A 17615-nucleotide genomic window follows, 5' to 3' on the forward strand; every position below is an offset into this window, starting at 1 on the left:
GCGGTGCTGTGTGCTGGGCTCAGAAGCTGGAGGAGGTATCTGGGGTTACTGCTTGGCCATATGTGGTAAAGACAGCCAGAGGCATTTGCTCCACAGATGTACATGGATGTGAGCTCACTTCATGGCCTGGGGTAGGCTTAATCAAAACACAAAAGCTTGGTGGAATTGTCTTTCAGCAGCTGGAATTGGGTGGGGCTGGATGCTCTACACAATGATGTACATTTGTCTTCTGGCCAGGTAAAGGCTTAATGAGAGCACTAGAGCTGCTTTCCTAAGGTCTACTGATTTAAATGTTAATCTCGTCAAAATTCAGTCTGGCTTTTGAGCAAATATTTGAACATTGTGGCCCAGTCAAATTAACATATGAAATTAACCATCACATATCTGTATTAGTTTGCGAGGAATGCCAGAACAATGTAACAAAGGCTGAGTTATTTGTTTATTTATTTATTTGAGATGGCATCTCACTCTGTTGCTCAGGCTAGAGTGCAGTGGCGCAATCTTTGCTCACTGCAACCTCCACCTCCCGGGTTCAAGTGATTCTCCTGCCTCAGCCTCCTGAGTAGCTGGGATTACAGGCATAAGCTATCACTCCTGGCTAATTTTTTTTTTTTTTTTTTTTTTTGTATTTTTCAAAGAGGCAGGGTTTCACCATTTTGGCAAGGCTGGTCTCGAACTCCTGACCTCAGTTAATCTTCCTGCCTTGGCCTCCCAAAGTGCTATGATTACAGGCATGAGCCATTGCACCCGGCCAAAGCCTGAGTGATTTAAAGAATTTATTTTCTTACTATTCTGGAGCCTTGAAGAATGACAAAGATGTTGGCAGGGTTGACTTCTTTTGTTAGCCATTAGCGAAGGATCTGTTCTAGGCGTCTGTCTTTGGCTTGTAGGTGGCCATCTTTTCTCTATAAATGCTTTTGTCCAAATTTTCCTTTGATTTTGGGACATCAGTCATATTGGGTTAGGGCACGCCATAATGACTTTATTTTAACTCTATCATCTATTTAAAGACCCTTTATCTGTCTTAGTTTCTCTGGGATGAATGCCTAGGAGTGCATTGCTGGGTTGTATGGTAGTTGATGTCTACTTTTTTAAGAAACTGTCAAACTGTTTGCCACAGTCACTGTTGCAATTTTATATACTCACCAGCAATGCATAATAATCCAATTTCTTTACATTCTGGCCAGTATATGGTGTTGTCACTATTTTTTAGTGTAGCCATTTGGATAAGTGTGTAGTAGTATTTCATTGTGATTTTAATTTGCATTTCCCTAATTTCTAATGATGATAAACAACTTTTCATATGCTAATTTTTCATCTGCATATCTTCATTGGTGAAATGTCCGTTCATATCTTCTCTCATATTCTAATTGTTTTTCAACTGTTGAGCTTTGAGTATTATTTACACATATTACATAGTAGTCCTGTGTCAGATATGTGATTTAAAAATATTTCCTCCCACTCTTTAGTGTGTCATTAGATTCTCTTAACAGGGTCATTCACAGAGCATTTGTTTTAATTGTGATGCAGGCTAATATATTAATTTTATTTGCATGGACTGTGCTTTGATATCAAATCTAAAAACTTTTTACTTAGTCTTAGGTTTCAGATTTTCTCCTTTTTTTAAAAAGAGCCATATGTTTTAATTTAAGTCCATGATACATTTTAAGTTAACCTTTATATAAGGTGTGAGGTTTAGGTTGAGGCTTATATTATTTGCCTAATCCAATTGTTTCAGCACCATCTGTTGCTTTATTGCACTAGCTAGACTGTCCAGCACTATGATAAATAAGAGTAATAAGTGTGAACATTCTTTATTTGTTCCTGATTATAAGGGAAATACGTCCAGTCTTTCACCATTATGCATAATATTAGTTGTAGGATTTTTTTAGATTTTTTATAATGGTAAGAAAATTCCCATTATTTATAATATTCAGAGAATTGTTATTATGAATGGGTGTTAAATTTTGTTTTCCTGAGCTCTATACTCAGGAAAACTAAAAAGAGGGTCAAATAGACATTCCCTGATCAAAACTTCTTTCTTTCTTTCTTTTTTTTTTTTTTTTGAGACCAAGTCTTGCTCTGTCACTCAGGCTGGAGTGCAGTGGCGTGATCTCGGCTCACTGCAACCTGTGCCTCCTGGGTTCAAGTGATTCTCCTGTTTCAGCTTCCCGAGTAGCTGGGATTACAGGCGCACGCCACCATGCCCGGCTAATTTTTGTATTTTTAGTAGAGATGGGGATTCGCCATGTTGGCCAAGCTGGTCTCAAACTCCTGACCTCAGGTGATCCTCCCTCCTTGGCCTCCCAAAGTGGTGGGATTACAGGCATAACGCACTGCCTCCAGCCTCAAATGCTTTTCTTTGTCAATTGACATAGTTATACTTTTTTTTTCTTAGCCTGTTAATATGGTGGATTACATTGACTGATTTTGAATTATTAAACCTTTCTTGCATCCCTGAAATAAAGCCCACACAGCCATGGTCTGTAATTATTTTTATATATTTCTACATTTTATTTGCTGATATTGTGTTAAGGATTTTTAAAATCTATAGCCATAAAGTGTAATGCTTTGTATTTTTTTTTTCTTATGATGTCCTTGTCTGGTTTTGGTATCAGGGTAATATTGGCCTCATGGAATGAGAGTGTTTAGAGAGTGTTCTTATATTATTTTGTCATATTTTAAAATGTTTTGTGAGTAATTTGTATTCATTTTTATTTAAGTATTTGATAGAATTTCTCAATAAAGAAATATGGGCCTGATGTTTTCTTTGTGGAAAGTACTTTTATTACTAATTCAATATCTTTACTTGTTAGAAATCTATCAGTATTTTCTATTTTTCTTGAATCAGGTTTAGTATTTGAGGTTCTTCCAAAAATGCATATATTTTATCTAAGTAGTCTAATTTATACACATACAACTGTTCAAAATATTTCCTTACAAACCACTTTATTTCTGTAAGCTAGTTAGTGATTTCCCTCTTTCATTACTGATTTGAATAATTTAAGTCTTATCCTTTTTTTTCTTTCTTGGTCACTCTGGCTAATTGTTATTTCTAAACAAGTTTTGATTTCATTTATTGTTTCTAATTTTTTATTCTTTCATTTTTTATTGTAGCTTTTTTTTTTCCTGCTTGCTTTGAGCTTATGTTTCTGTTTATTTTCTAATTTATTGAGGTGGAAGCCTAGGTTGATGATTTGAGATTAAATTCCTCTGTGAAATCTTTATTTGCAGCTATAACTATGCCCCTAAAGACTGCATTTGCTACATCTTGTTAATTTTTGTATGTTTTGTTTTTATTTGAATTCATCACCAATTATTTTGAAATTTTCTTTTTAATTTTTTTCTCTTATCCACTGGTTACTTATACAAATATTGTTTAAGTTACAAATATTTGTTAATTTTCCAAACCCTTTTCTGTTGTTGATTTTTAATCCCATTGTTTGATTTACATTTCTTTAATTATTGCTTCACGTGGTTGTCTTTTAAATCATACAGGAGAATAAAAGAGTTGCAAAAAGTACATATATATTGCCTTTTATTTATTATTATTATTATTTCTTTTGAGACGGAGTCTCGCTCTGTTGCCCAGGCTGGAGTGCAGTGGCGCGATCTCAGCTCAGTGCAAGCTCCGCCTCCCGGGTTCACGCCATTCTCCTCCCTCAACCTCCTGAGTAGCTGGGACTACAGGCGCCCGCCACCACGCCTGGCAATTTTTTTTGTATTTTTAGTAGAGACGGGGTTTCACCTTGTTAGCCAGGATGGTCTCCATCTCCTGACTTCGTGATCCACCTGCCTAGGCCTCCCAGAGTGCTGGGATTACAGGCGTGAGCTACCGCGCCCGGCCTTGTCTTTTATTTTTACCTGTCTAGTTACTTTTTCCAGTGCTCTTTATATCTTTATGTGGAATAATATTTTTGTTGTGTCCTTTTAATTCGTCCTGAGAGTCTTTCTTAATGTTTATTGTAGGGTAGTTCTGGTAGCGAGGAACACCCTCTGTTTATTTGTTGTGTTTTGTTTTGTTTTGATCAGGGAATGTCTATTTGAACCTCCTTTTAGTTTTCCTGACTATAGAGTTTTTGGGTGACAGTATTTACCTTTCAGTATTTTTAATATGTGATCTCACTGCTTTCTGGTCTTATGGTTTCTGATGAGAAGTTAGAAGAGTCCTTGTATGTGATAAGTCATTTTTTATTTTGCTACTTCTGTGGTTTTCTTTGTCTTTTCACAGTTTGATTTGGGTGTGTCTAGGTGTGGATCTTCTTGAAATAATTCTACTGTGAGTTCATTGAGCTACTTCAATTGGTAAATTAATGCTTTTCATCAAATTTGGGGAGTTTTTGCCCATTCTTTCTTCTGCCCTTTTCTCTCCTCAGCTCTCCCTCTGTGATTTCCATAATATGTATGTCGGTACATTTGATTAAAATGCACATTTCTTTGAGATTCTGTTTATTTCTCTCAGTATTTTTCTTTTTACTCCTCAGACTATATGAACTCCAATTTTCTATTTACAAGTCTGTTGATTTTTTCCTTCTTTCAGCTAAAATCTGCTGTTGATTGCCTTAAGTTAGTAGCTAATATTTTGCTACCTTACTTCTCATCTTCAGAGTTTCTGAGTTATTTTCACTATTTCTGCTTCATTTTTGGTATTCTATACTTGGTAAAACATTGTTGTCATGATTTCTTTTATGTCATTATATTTGAATAATTTTAGTTGTAATTCTAGTGTCCTCTAAGTAATTATACATGGCTACCTTTAGTTCTGGTTAGATATGTATATAGCTAGAAGCAGAATATTTTATAGATAAGGTGTATATATATATATATATATATATATATTTGTTTTGTATATAAAACAAAAAGAGACATGTTTGTATATTTGAGATAGTTCTGTCCACTTAGAGGTCCTAGAAATAATGAAACCTACTGGCAATGAGCACACTTGCCACACAGATATTAGTTTTCTAAAATCCTAAAAATACCTAATAAAAAAGCTATGGATATTTGTAGCAATAATTGTTTCCAGGATTAATGCAAGCATAGGTCAACATTAGCCTGGGATAACTTGTGGTTTCAGAGAATAATAAAGAGCTCAAAAGATTATGATGGCATGTTGAAAGGAGATAAAGCCGATTTGAAGTAGCTTCCAATACCCACATCTGGAGCAATTTGGGCACAAAAATAAATAATAAAAACAATGATATAAACCATAGAAAAACAAATAACCATGAGACTATACACACACACACACACACACACACACACACACGTATATAACTGTAAAAATAAGTAGATGGGTGAGGAAAGACAACTGATTTTAAAATAGACACTTAAATATGAAAAATGGAAATAGAGAATCACAATTATCTCAGTCTACATTACAGTACTAATTGTTGCAGGCAATAAACATCTATGGATGTTAAAATGGGAAAACATGATAAGAAATGGGATATTTGCATTTCTGAGAATATCTTATTAAGAGATGCTTATTAGCTACAAAAAACAGTAACTTTGAAATAGACAGTACTAGAAGACAACAACTTGATTGTCATTAAAGTTAATGTTTTCAATAATGAGCCACATTGACATCATTCACTCCCTGATATAATACAGGAATTGTACACTTCTGCATAATACTAGTTAAATGTGTGTAACATCAATCTAATTGTGAGAGAACCTCAGCCAAATTAAACAACAAAAAATAGTAACCTTGAAATAGGCAATATTAGAAGGTAACCACTTGTCATTAAGGTTAATATTTCCAGTAATGAACCATATAGACATCATTTACTCCCTCATATAATACAGGGATAATACACTTCTACCTAATGCTTGTTAAAAGTGTGTTCCATCATCTAATTATGAGAAAATGTCAGACAAAACTAAAGTCAGGGATATTCTACAAAACAAATTGGTAAGTACTTTTCAAATATGTCAAGCTCTGTCTCAATGTCTCAGTCTGTTTGTGCTGCTGTAACAAAATATCACATACAGTAATTCATATAAACAACAGACCTTTATTTCTCATGGTTCTGAAGGCTGGGAAATCCAAGATCAAAGTACCAGCAGGGTTGGTGTCTAGTGCAGGCTGCTCTCTTCTTCCAAGATTGTGTGCTGTTGCTGCATACCCTGGAGGGGAGAAACACTGTGTTCTCACATAATGGAAGAGGTGAAAGGGGCAAAAAGAGATGAAATCCCTTCATCGAAGGTTTTATAAAGGAAATTAATCCAGCTCATGAGGGCACAGTTCTCATGACTCAATCACCTGCTAAGGCCACACTTCTTAATACGATTGGATTTGGAATTAAGTTTCAACATGAATTTTAGAAATAACAAAAACATCAAACCATAGATTTCAACCCCTGGCCCCCCAAATCCATGTCCTTCTCACATACAATACACATTTATTTTATCCCAGCAGACCCCAAAATCTTAATTTGTACTAGCACCAACTCAAAAGTCTAAAGTCAGCACCTCATCTAAATATCTAAATTAGATATGGGTGAGAATCAAAGGTGCATTTCATCCTGAGGCAAATTGCTTTCTAGATGTGAACGTGTAAAATCAAACAAGGTATGTGCTTCTAAGGTACAATGGTGGGACAGGCCCAGAAAAACGATACCATTTCAAAATAGAGAAATATGGCAGAAGAATATAGCTGGTGCCCTGTATGTCAAAATCCGATAGGGCAAACCACATTAAAATCTTAAGGCTTGGGAAAAATTTTAACTCCATGTCCCATCTTCTTTACACTCTTGGAAGAGTTTGGTTCCCCAAAGCACCAGGGGACTCCACCTTCATAGCTTTGCTAGGTGCAGCTTATGTCGCAACTTTCACAGGCTGAACTCTCATTACTGCACCTCTCCCAGGCTGGTGGCTGTACGATTCTGAGGCCTCAGGATGACCCCAACCCACAACTCCACTGTGCATTTCCCTAGTTCCTCTCTATGGTGGCCTGAGCTCTGTGGCATTCTTGCTTGAGCACCAAGGCTCTCTGAGGCATCTTTTGAAATATGGATGGAGGTAGCCACCCTTTCATAGTTCCTTCATTCTGTGCACCTGCCCAGTTAACATCATGTGGATGCTGTCAATATTTATGGCCTGTACCTTCCAGAGTGGTAACCTGAGTTGTACCTGGATCCTCTTGAGCCACAACTGAGACAACCGAGGGGCACTGCACTGAAACGCAGGGAGCAATGACTTGAGGCAGTAATGGGCAGTAAATTCTGAGGTCCTGTGTTCCCAAGAGGCATCTCTTTTGACATCTTTCTGTTCCCCAAGTCTTGGCACTTTGGGCCTGTGAGGGAAGTGGCAGCCAAGAAAATCTCCTAAATGGCTTTGAGGTCATTTTTTCATTGTCTTGCTCAATAACACCTGGCTTCCTTCTATGCATACTAATATCCTTATCAACAGATTGCTTAGCCACACACTTGGTTGTCTTTCCTAAATATGTTTTTAAAATATTTTACAAGCCATGCTGAATTTTTCAAATCTTTACACTCTGCTTCTCTTTTATTAATTTTTAATAATAATTTTAATTCATTTGTCTCTTTAACTCATTTATCTCTTCTCACATGTTACTATAGGCAGTTAAGAGAAGCCATGCGGCGCCATGAACACATTGCTTAGATATTTCTCCCACCAGATATCCTAACTCATTGCTCTTAAAAATCAGCCTTCCACAAAGCTCTATGTTCTGGACACAATTCAGCCAAGTTTTTCTTGTCTCTGTAACAATAATGTGCTTTCCTCAAGTTGCTAATAATATATTTTTTTATTTCCATCTAAGACCTCATGAGAATTGCCTTTACTGTTTGTATTTGTATAAACATTTTGATCACAACCACTTAGATAGTAGGTAAGACTAAAGCTTTCATTAGAACACTCCTCCTCTTCTGATCTCTCATCACAATGCTCCTTAATGCTTCATTTACATTTTCAATATTGACTTTGAAACTGTTCCAACATCTATATTTTATCCACTTCCAAAGTTCCTTTCACATTTTTAGGTAGCTGATATAGTAACAACCTACTTCCCTGGTACCAATTTTTGTCTCAGTTTGTTTATGCTGCTAAAAAATACCATAGACTGGGTAATTTGTGAACAGTACAAATTTATTTCTCATGATTCTGAAAACTAGGCAATCCCAGATCAAGACGCCGGTTATATTGGTGTCTGGTGAGAGCTGCTCTATGTTTCCAAAATAGCACATTGTTGCCGCATCCTCTGGAGAGGAGGAACACTATTTCCTCACATGGAAGAACAGACAGAAGAGGTGAAATGGGACAAATTACCTTAATTAAGACCTTTTATAATGACAACTAATTTCATTCATGAGAGCAGAGCCCTCATTAGTGATAATTGTATCATTATTAATGCAATTGAGGATCCTGAATTGCATTTTAGCCAGAAGAATATTAGTTTTTCTAACGTTCAAATTTCACCACTGGTGAAATTTGAATAAATTTTGCAGATTAGGTACTAGTAAAACACAAATAAAGGAGGATTACTGTACACAGAGAATTGTTCTATTTTCATGCACAGGAAAGCTCAATATTGCCAATATGTCAATATTTCCCTACTTGACCCACAAATTCAACATAATTCTCATCAATATCCTAGCAGGTTACATTGCATATATGGAAATATTGATTCTAAATTTTATATGTAAAGGGAAAAGACCCACAATAGTCAACATGACATAGAAGAAGAAGAAAAAAATATGACTACTGATACTGTCTAATTTCAGGGCTAACCGTAAAGCTACAGTAATCAAAAAAGTGATTTTGGTGAAAGAATAGACAAATCAATGGAACAGAATATAGAGTGCAGAAATAGACCCATCCAAATATATTAATATAATATTGGAATAAATAGCAAAGGCCATTCAATGGAAAATGGTTTTTTCAACAAATGGCATTGAAAAAACTGGGCATCTACATGCAAAAAATATGAATTGTGCCATTGACTTCATACCTTTCACAAAAATTAACTCAAAGTGGATCATAGCCCTAACTGTAAAATGCAAAACTATGAATCTTTTAGAAGACAAAATAAGATAAAACCTAGGTGACTCTGGGTTTGGCAATGAGCTTCTAGAAACAACCCCAAAAGTATCATCCGTGAAGGTGAATATTGATAAGTTGAATTTCATTAAAATAAAATCTTTTGCTATGTGAAAGCTCCTATGAAGAGTATAAAATGATGAGCCACAAGACAGAGGGTCAAGATGGTTAACTAGAAGCAGCTAACATGTGCCACTCTTACAGAGAGAAGAAAAAGTGGTGAGTCAATACTAGATCTTCAACAGAAACATCCAGGTGGACACACTGGGATTCATCAAGGAAATAACTGAAACCATAGAGAACAGAGATACAAGACAGGATGACCCCTCACCCAGGAGTGGCAGAGAATTTGTAAATGAGTAGGATTCCCCAGGGACACATAATTCTTCCATAGACCTTTGGAAACCCTGGGCTTAGGATATCCCCTCCTGAGCTCACCCCACCAAGGCCTTCAGACTGTCACACAGAGCTATGTGGAGTCTTGGCAAAGCCGCTCCTCAAGCACATGCGGAGTTTTGGATACATTGGATCCCCAGGCATCCTGGAATTAGTGGCTGCAGTTCCAGCAATGGGAGAGCTCAGGCTCACTTGCACACCCCTAGGAAAGGGGCTAAATCCAGGGGGCTGAGCAGCAACAGACTTCAGGTTTTCCATCTACTGCACCTCACAAGATAAGGCCCACTGACCCAGAACTTCAGCCACCTTCCACCAGGGCCCTCGAGCCAGTAGTAGTGCTTCACTTCTCTGGGATGGATTTCCCACAGGGAAAGAAGGCAAGCCACCATTTTGCTGTCTCACAGCCCTTGTCATTGTTGCATTCAGGCTCCACAGGATGTGCAGTGACTAGGGACTGATGTGGCTCCCCAATACAATGCAGCCACCCCACAGAAAAGCAGCCAGATTTTTCTTTTACATGGATCCCCTATTCTACTTCTCCTTATTGAATCTCCTGAATCAGGGCTCCAGCCACCCTCCACTGGGGCTCTCAGTCCAGTAGCAGCTCTGCACTTTCCCAGGACAGAGCTTCCACAGGCAGAGGCAAGTGCCTTTTTTTGCTGTCTCACAGATCTCATTGCTGTTGCCTTCAGGCTCTGGAGGGTGCCCGGTGACTAGGAACTGGCATGGATCCCTAGCACAACGCAGCCACCCCATCGAAAAAGCAGTCAGAGACCATTTTTCACAAGGGTCTCTGATCCCTCTACTCTTAGTGGGCAGGGCCTCCCTATCTGGGATGCCAGCACATATACCCTGTCTCCATCTGAACATTTTAGTTGGAGGTGGCCCTGAAGTACTCTGAGGAGGAAATCGCAGAAACAACTCACAATCCCCCTGCCATTGCAGCTTTAGTGGTGACACCATAATCTCCCTCAGACTGGGGAAGGAACAAAGAACTTCGAATGTATGTTGGCACCTCCAGCCACCACAGCCACCATACAGAGAGGAATTCAGTCCCTCTTCCTTGTGAGCCCTAACCCCTCATTATTCACCAAGCAGGGCCTGGCTCAGGACCTCTCATCAGCCAATCCCCTCATGGCTGAGCACACCCACTGACTGGCTCTGAGTTTCCCTGGGAAAGGGCTTCCAGCAGCAACTAATGGCTCCTATTACATTGCTACAGCTGTGGTTCTGCCCCTGCTGCTCTCAGTCTGGGGAAAAAACAAAAAAACCTGACGACTTCACCTGTGTTCTCATCATGCCACAGTCACCATATAGAGAGGAGCTCAGTCTCTTATCCCTGTGAGCCCTTGAACCCTCACTTCTCAACAAGTAGAGTACCCAGCTCAGGCCAACAGTGCAGCTTCCCCACCCCCTGGCTGAACATCCCCAGTAGCATTAGCTCTGTGTTTCTCTGAGGTGGAGCTTCCAGAGTCAACTGAAATCCCCTTTTTCACTGCCACTACAGGGATACTGACTTGCTGCCCTCAGACTGGGGAAGGAGCAAAGATTATGAGTGCATTAACCACACATGCAGCAAGCTGCAGATGCCCTTAGAAGAGGCCAGTCTGTCTCCCCTATGAGCTACCCAACCTCCCTCCTTATCACCAAGCAGGCCACCCACCCCTGCCAGGCTTGGGTCCACAATGAAACTACCCCATCACAGGAAAATTTCACTGATTGATAAAGGCTTCACAGCTTTCTGGGGGTGAAGCCCCAAGAGACATCTTAAAGGCCCTCTTCCACATCCACTGCTAAGATCCCTTCCCTGCTGCCTTCAAGATGGAGAGGGAACATAAAGCTTGAGCTCAACGCAGAGCTGCAGTGTGCAGCCCAGGAGTGCCAAGCTAAGATCTGCAGCCAACACTCTATTGAGAGAAGAGCCAACACGTTCAGAGCAATGAGAGGGAGAACAGCTGCAATCGTGAAGAAGTACAGAGGAGCCACATATCTGAGCAAGAGCTTACCGACTGGCCATTATGCTTAAACACCACCTACCAGATCACAGACCAAAACTTCAACACCAAAAATGTTTTGCTAATATACAGCCCTGTGAAGCCAAGGACAAATTCAGCTACAAATAGACCAGCACAAAGGTTCAGCCCTCTTAAAATATCCTGAAAAGAAGTCTACTGACTATTCAAATTACACTACATTTAAAATAACACCCACCTACACAGATGGGAAAGAACCATTACAAGAACTCTGGCAACTGAAAAAGTAAGAGGGGCTTATTTCTTCCAAATGGCCACACTAGTTTCCCAGAAAGGGTTTGCAGCAAGGCTGAAATGGCTGAAATGACATAAATAGAATTCAGAATATGGATAGAAACAAAGATCATTGAGATTTGGGAGAAAGCTGACACCCAATCCAATAAATCTAAGATTTAAAACAAAATAAGACAGGAGTTGATAGACAAAATAGCCATTACACAAAAAGAATCAAAATGGTCTGATAGATCTGGAAAACATGCTACAAGAATTTCATAATACAATTGCAAGTATTAAGAGCCTAATAGACCAAGCTAAGGAAATAATTTCAGAGTATGAAGACTGGATCTCTGAAATGACTCAAACAAAAATAAAGGAAAAACAATAATAAAGAATGAAGAAAACTTCTGAGAAATATAGGATTATAAAAAAAGGCCAAATCTATGACTCATTTGTGTCCCTGAAAAAGAAGAAAGCAAGCAACTTGGAAAACATATTTCAAGGTATTCTCCACGAAAAATTCCCCTACCTCACTAGAGAGACTGACATTGAAATTCAAGAAATTTAGAGAGCCCATGAAAGATACTAAACAAGAAGATCATCCCCAAGACACATAATCATCAGATTCTCCAAAGTCAAAATTGAAGAAAAAATGTTAAAGCAGATAAAGAGAAGAGGCAGGTCAGCTACAAAGGAAACCTCCCTAGGCTAACAGTGAACCTTTCAGCAGAAACCCTACAAGCCACAACAGATCAGGGCCAATATTCAGCACTCTTAAAGAAACAAATTTCCAACCAAGAATTTCAAATCCAGCCAAAATAAGCTACAAAAAGGAAGGAGAAATAATATCCTTTTCAGACAAGCAAAAGCTGAGGAAGTTTATTCCATGAGACCTGCCTTACAAGAGGTCCTGAAAAAAGTGCTAAATATAGAAAAGAAAGATTTGTACCAGCTAATACAAAAAGAGACTTAAGTTCACAGACTAGTGACACTATAAAGCAAGTACACAAATAAGTCTGCATAATAACCAGCTAATAATATGACAGGATCAAATGTGCATATATCAATACTGACCTTGAATGTAAATGACCTAAATGCCTCAAATAAACAGCACAAAGTGGCAAGTGGTATAAAGAAAAAAAGACCAAATGGTATTTATCTTCAAGGGATCCATCTCACATGCAGTGACACCAATAGACCCAAAATAAAGGGATGAAGAAAAATCTACCAAGCAAATGGAAAACAGAAAAAAAGCAGTGGTTGTTATTTTAATTTTGGACAAAACAGACTTTAAACCCACAAAGGTCTAAAAAGACAAAGACATTACATAATGATAAAAGGTTCGATTCAACAAGAAGACCTAACTGTCCCTAATATATATTCACCGAACACAGGAATACCTAGATTCACAAAATAAGTTCTTATTGACCAAATAAGAGACACAGATTAACACACAATAATGATGGGAGACTTCAAGGCCCCATTGACTGCATCGGACAGATCATCGAGGTGGAAAATTAACAAAGATATTTAGGACCTGGATTCAACACTTGACCAAACTGACCTAAAAGACATCCACAGAACTCTCCAACTGATATAGTTTGGCTCTGTGTTTTGATTCTGTGTCCCCACCCAAATCTCACCTCGAATTGTAATCTCCATAATCCCTGTGTGTCAAAGTTGGGACTAGGCAAAGGTAATTGAATCATGGGGGTTGAATCATTGGGATTGGTTTCCCCCATGCTGTTCTTGTAATAGTAAGTGAGTTCTCTCAAGATCTGATGGTTTTATAAGCATCTGGCATTTCCCCTGCTTTCACTCATTCTGTCCTGGTGCCCTGTGAAGAAGATTTTTGCTTCTCCTTTGCCTTCTGCCATTATTGTAAGTTTCCTGAGGCTTCCCCAGCAATGTGGAACTGTGAGTCAATTAAACCTCTTTCCTTTATAAATTACCCAGTCTCAGGTATTTCTTCATAGCAGTGTGGGAACAGACTAATACACCATCCCAAAACAAGAGAATATGCATTCTTCTCATCTGAACATGGAAGAAACTCTAAAATGAACCACATGATCAGACACAAAACAATCATCAGCAAATTCAAAAAACTGAAATTGTGCCACCCACACTCTTGGACCACAGGGCAATGAAAATAGAAACAAATGCTAAGAAAATCATTCAAAATACCACAATTACAGGCAAATAAAAATAACATGCTTCTGAATGACTTTGGGGTAAATAATTAAATAAGGCAAAAAATAAGAAAAAATTTAAAACTAATGCGAACAAAGATACAACATACCAGAATCAGTGGAACACAGCTGAATTAGTGCTGATAGAAAGTTTATAACACTAAATTTTCACATCAAAAAGTTGGAAAGATCTGAATTTGAAAATCTACTCTCACAACTTCATGAACCGAGAAGCAAGAGCCAACCAACCCCTAAGCTATCAGAAGACAAGAAACAACCAAAGTCAGAGCTGAAGTGAAGAAAATTAAGACATGGGAAATTATACAAAAGATCAATGAATCCATTAGTTCTTTGTAAAAATTAATAAGATAGATAATATGCTAGCTAGACTAGTAAAGAAATAAGAAGATTCACATACACAAAATCTGAAACAACAAAGGGGACATTACCGTCAATTCCAGAGAAATACAAAAAACTTTGAGAGACTACTATGAACACCTCTATGCACAGAAACTAGAAAGCTTAGTAGAAATGGATAGATTCTGAAACACATAGGACCTCCCAAGACTAAACCAGAAAGAAATTGAATTCCTGAACAGACGAGCTCTGAAATTGAGGCAGTAATAAATAGACTACCAACAAAAAAAGCCCAGGACCAGACGGATTCCCAGCCAAATTCTACCAGATGTGCAAAGAAGAGCTGATACCTTACCAACTGAAATTATTCCAAAAAAATGAGGAGAAGGAACTTCTCCCTACTCATTCTATGAGGCCAGCGTCATCCTGATACTAAAATCTGGCAGAGACACAACAGAAAAAAAAACTTCAGGCAAATATCCTTGATGAACATAGATGCAAAAATTCTCAACAAAGTACTGGCAAAACGAATCCAGCGGTACCTCAAAAAGCTAATCCACCATATCAAGTAGGCTTTATCTCTGGGAAGCAGGGTTGGTTCAACATATGAAAATCAATAAATGTGATTTTTCACATAATCAGAACTAAAGAGAAAAACCACACAATTATCTGAGTAGATGCAGAAACAGCTTTTGATACAACTTAACATTCCTTCGTGTTGAAAATCATTAATAAACTAGGAATTAAAGGAATATGCTTCAAAATGTTAAGAGCCATCTATGACAAATCCACAGCCAACATCATAGTGGGCAAAAGCTGGAAGCATACCCTCTGAAAACTGGAACGAGACAAGGATGCCCTCTCTCACCACTTCTATTCAACACAGTACTGGAAGTCCTGACCAGAGCAATCAGGCAAGAGAAAAAAATTAAAAAGCATCCCAATAGGAAAAGAGGAAGTCAAATTATCCTTATTTGCAGATTACATGATTCTGTATCTAGAAGACCCTACAGTCTCAGGCTAAAGCCTGTTATCTGACAAACAATGTAAGCAAAGTTTCAGTATACAAATCAATGTACATACATCAGTAGCCTTCATATACAGCAGTGCCATCCAAGCTGAGAGCCAATGCCACTAAAAGAATAAAATACCTAGAAATACAGCTAACCAAGGAGGTTAAAGATCTCTACAATGAGAATTACAAAATGCTGCTCAAAAAATCAGAGATGACACAAACAAATGGAAAAACATCCCATGCTTATGGATAGGAGGAGGCAATATCATTAAAATGGTCACACTGCCTAAAGCAATTTAAAGATTTGCCATACTGCCTAAAGGAATTTATAGATTCAATGCTATTTCTTTATTTCTTTCTTTTCTGAGACAGAGTCTTGCTCTGTCACCCAGGCTGGAGTGCAACGGCACAATCTCGACTCACTGCAACCTCCGCCTCCTGGGCTCAATCAATTCTGCTGCCTCAGCCTCCCAAGTAGCTGGGATTACAGGCGTGAACCACCGCACCCAGCTAATTTTTGTATTTTCAGTAGAGATGGGGTTTCACCATGTAGGCCAGCTGGTCTTGAACTCCTGACCTTGGGTGATCCACCCACTTCAGCCTCCCAAAGTGCTGCGATTACAGGAATGCTATTTCTATCAATGTACCAATGACATTCTGCACAGGATTAGAAAAAAACTATTTAAAAATGCGTATGGAAATGAAAAAGAGCCTGAATAGCTAAGGCAATCGTAAGCAAAAAGAACAAAGCTAGAGACATCACGTTGCCTGACTTCATACTCTATTACAAGGCTACAGTAACCAAGACAGCATGGTATTGGTACAAAAACAGACACACAGACCAATAGAATAGAATAGAGAGCCCAGAAATAATTCTGCACACCTACAATCATCTAATCTTTGATAAAGGTGACAAAAAACAAGCAAGGAGGAAATTATTCTCTATTCAATAAATGGTCCTGTGTTAACTGGCTGGCCATATGCAGAAGTCTGACAATTGATGCCTTCTGTACACCACAGACAAAAATCAGCACAAGATATATTAAATACTTAAAACCTAAAAATATAAAAATCATGAAAGAAAACCTAGGATATATTATTCTGGACAAAGGAACAGACAAATATTTTATGACAAATATATCAAACCAATTGCAACAATAAAAACATTGACAAATGAGACATAATTAAACTAAAGAGCTTTTTACAGAAAAAAAAAAACAACTATCAACTGAGTAAAAAGACAACCTACAGAATGGGAGAGAATTTGTGCAAACTATATATGCAACAAAAGTCTAATATTTAGCACTTATAAGGAATTCAAACAAATTTACCAGAAAAAATGATCCTATTAAAAAGTGGGCGGCCAAGATGGCTGAATAGGAACAGCTCCGGTCTACAGCTCCCAGCGTGAGCGACGCAGAAGACGGGTGATTTCTGCATTTCCATCTGAGGTACTGTGTTCATCTCACTAGGGAGTGCCAGACAGTGGGTGCAGGTCAGTGGGTGAGAGCACCGTGCACCAGCTGAAGCAGGGGTGAGGCAATGCCTCACTCAAGAAGCGCAAGGGTTCAGGGAGTTCCCTTTCCAGGGGTGACATACGGCACCTGGAAAATTGGGCCACTCCCACCCGAATACTGTGCTTTTCCAACGGGCTTAGGAAACAGTGCCTCAGGAGATTATAGCCCACACCTGGCTCAGAGGGTCCTATGCCCACGGAGTCTCGCTGATTGCTAGCACAGCAGTCTGAGATCAAACAGCAAGTCGGCAGCGAGGCTGGGGGAGGGGCGCCCGCCATTGCCCAGGCTCACTTAGGAAAACAAAGCAGCTGGGAAGCTTGAAATGGGTGGAGCCCACCACAGCTCAAGGAGGCCTGCCTGCCTCTGTAGGCTCCACCTCTAGGGGCAGGACACAGACAAACAAAAAGACAGCAGTAACCTCTGCAGACTTAAATGTCCCTGTCTGACAGCTTTGAGGAGAGCAGTGGTTCTCCCAGCACGCAGCTGGAGATCTGAGAATGGGCAGACTGCCTCCTCAAGTGGTTCCCTGACCCCTGACCCCCAAGCAGCCTAACTGGGAGGCACCCCCCAGCAGGGGCAGACTGACACCTCACATGGCTGGCCAGGTACTCCAACAGACCTGCAGCTGAAGGTCCTGTCTGTTAGAAGGAAAACTAACAGAAAGGACATCCACACCAAAAACCCATCTGTACATCACCATCATCAAAGACCAAAAGTAGATAAAACCACAAAGATGGGGAAAAAACAGAGCAGAAAAACTGGAAACTCTAAAAAGCAGAGTACCTCTCCTCCTCCAAAGGAACGCAGTTCCTCACCAGCAATGGAA

General features: G+C 39.0%; 1 long non-coding RNA gene across 1 annotated transcript in view; it reads right to left on the reverse strand.

Moving 5' to 3' along the window:
- The window catches only part of LOC129052990 (uncharacterized), a 416772-nt gene extending 399684 nt beyond the window's left edge, over nt 1–17088 (reverse strand). The window contains exons 1-2 of the long non-coding RNA XR_008518119.2: nt 16604–17088; nt 6016–6129 (exon numbers count right to left, since the gene is read on the reverse strand). This is a non-coding gene — a long non-coding RNA (uncharacterized LOC129052990). The remainder of the gene's footprint in view (nt 1–6015; nt 6130–16603) is intronic.
- Between the last annotated feature and the right edge of the window lie 527 nt (nt 17089–17615).

This window comes from Pongo abelii, chromosome X (genome assembly GCF_028885655.2).
Source record: "Pongo abelii isolate AG06213 chromosome X, NHGRI_mPonAbe1-v2.0_pri, whole genome shotgun sequence".
In the NCBI taxonomy this organism is placed as follows: domain Eukaryota; kingdom Metazoa; phylum Chordata; class Mammalia; order Primates; family Hominidae; genus Pongo; species Pongo abelii.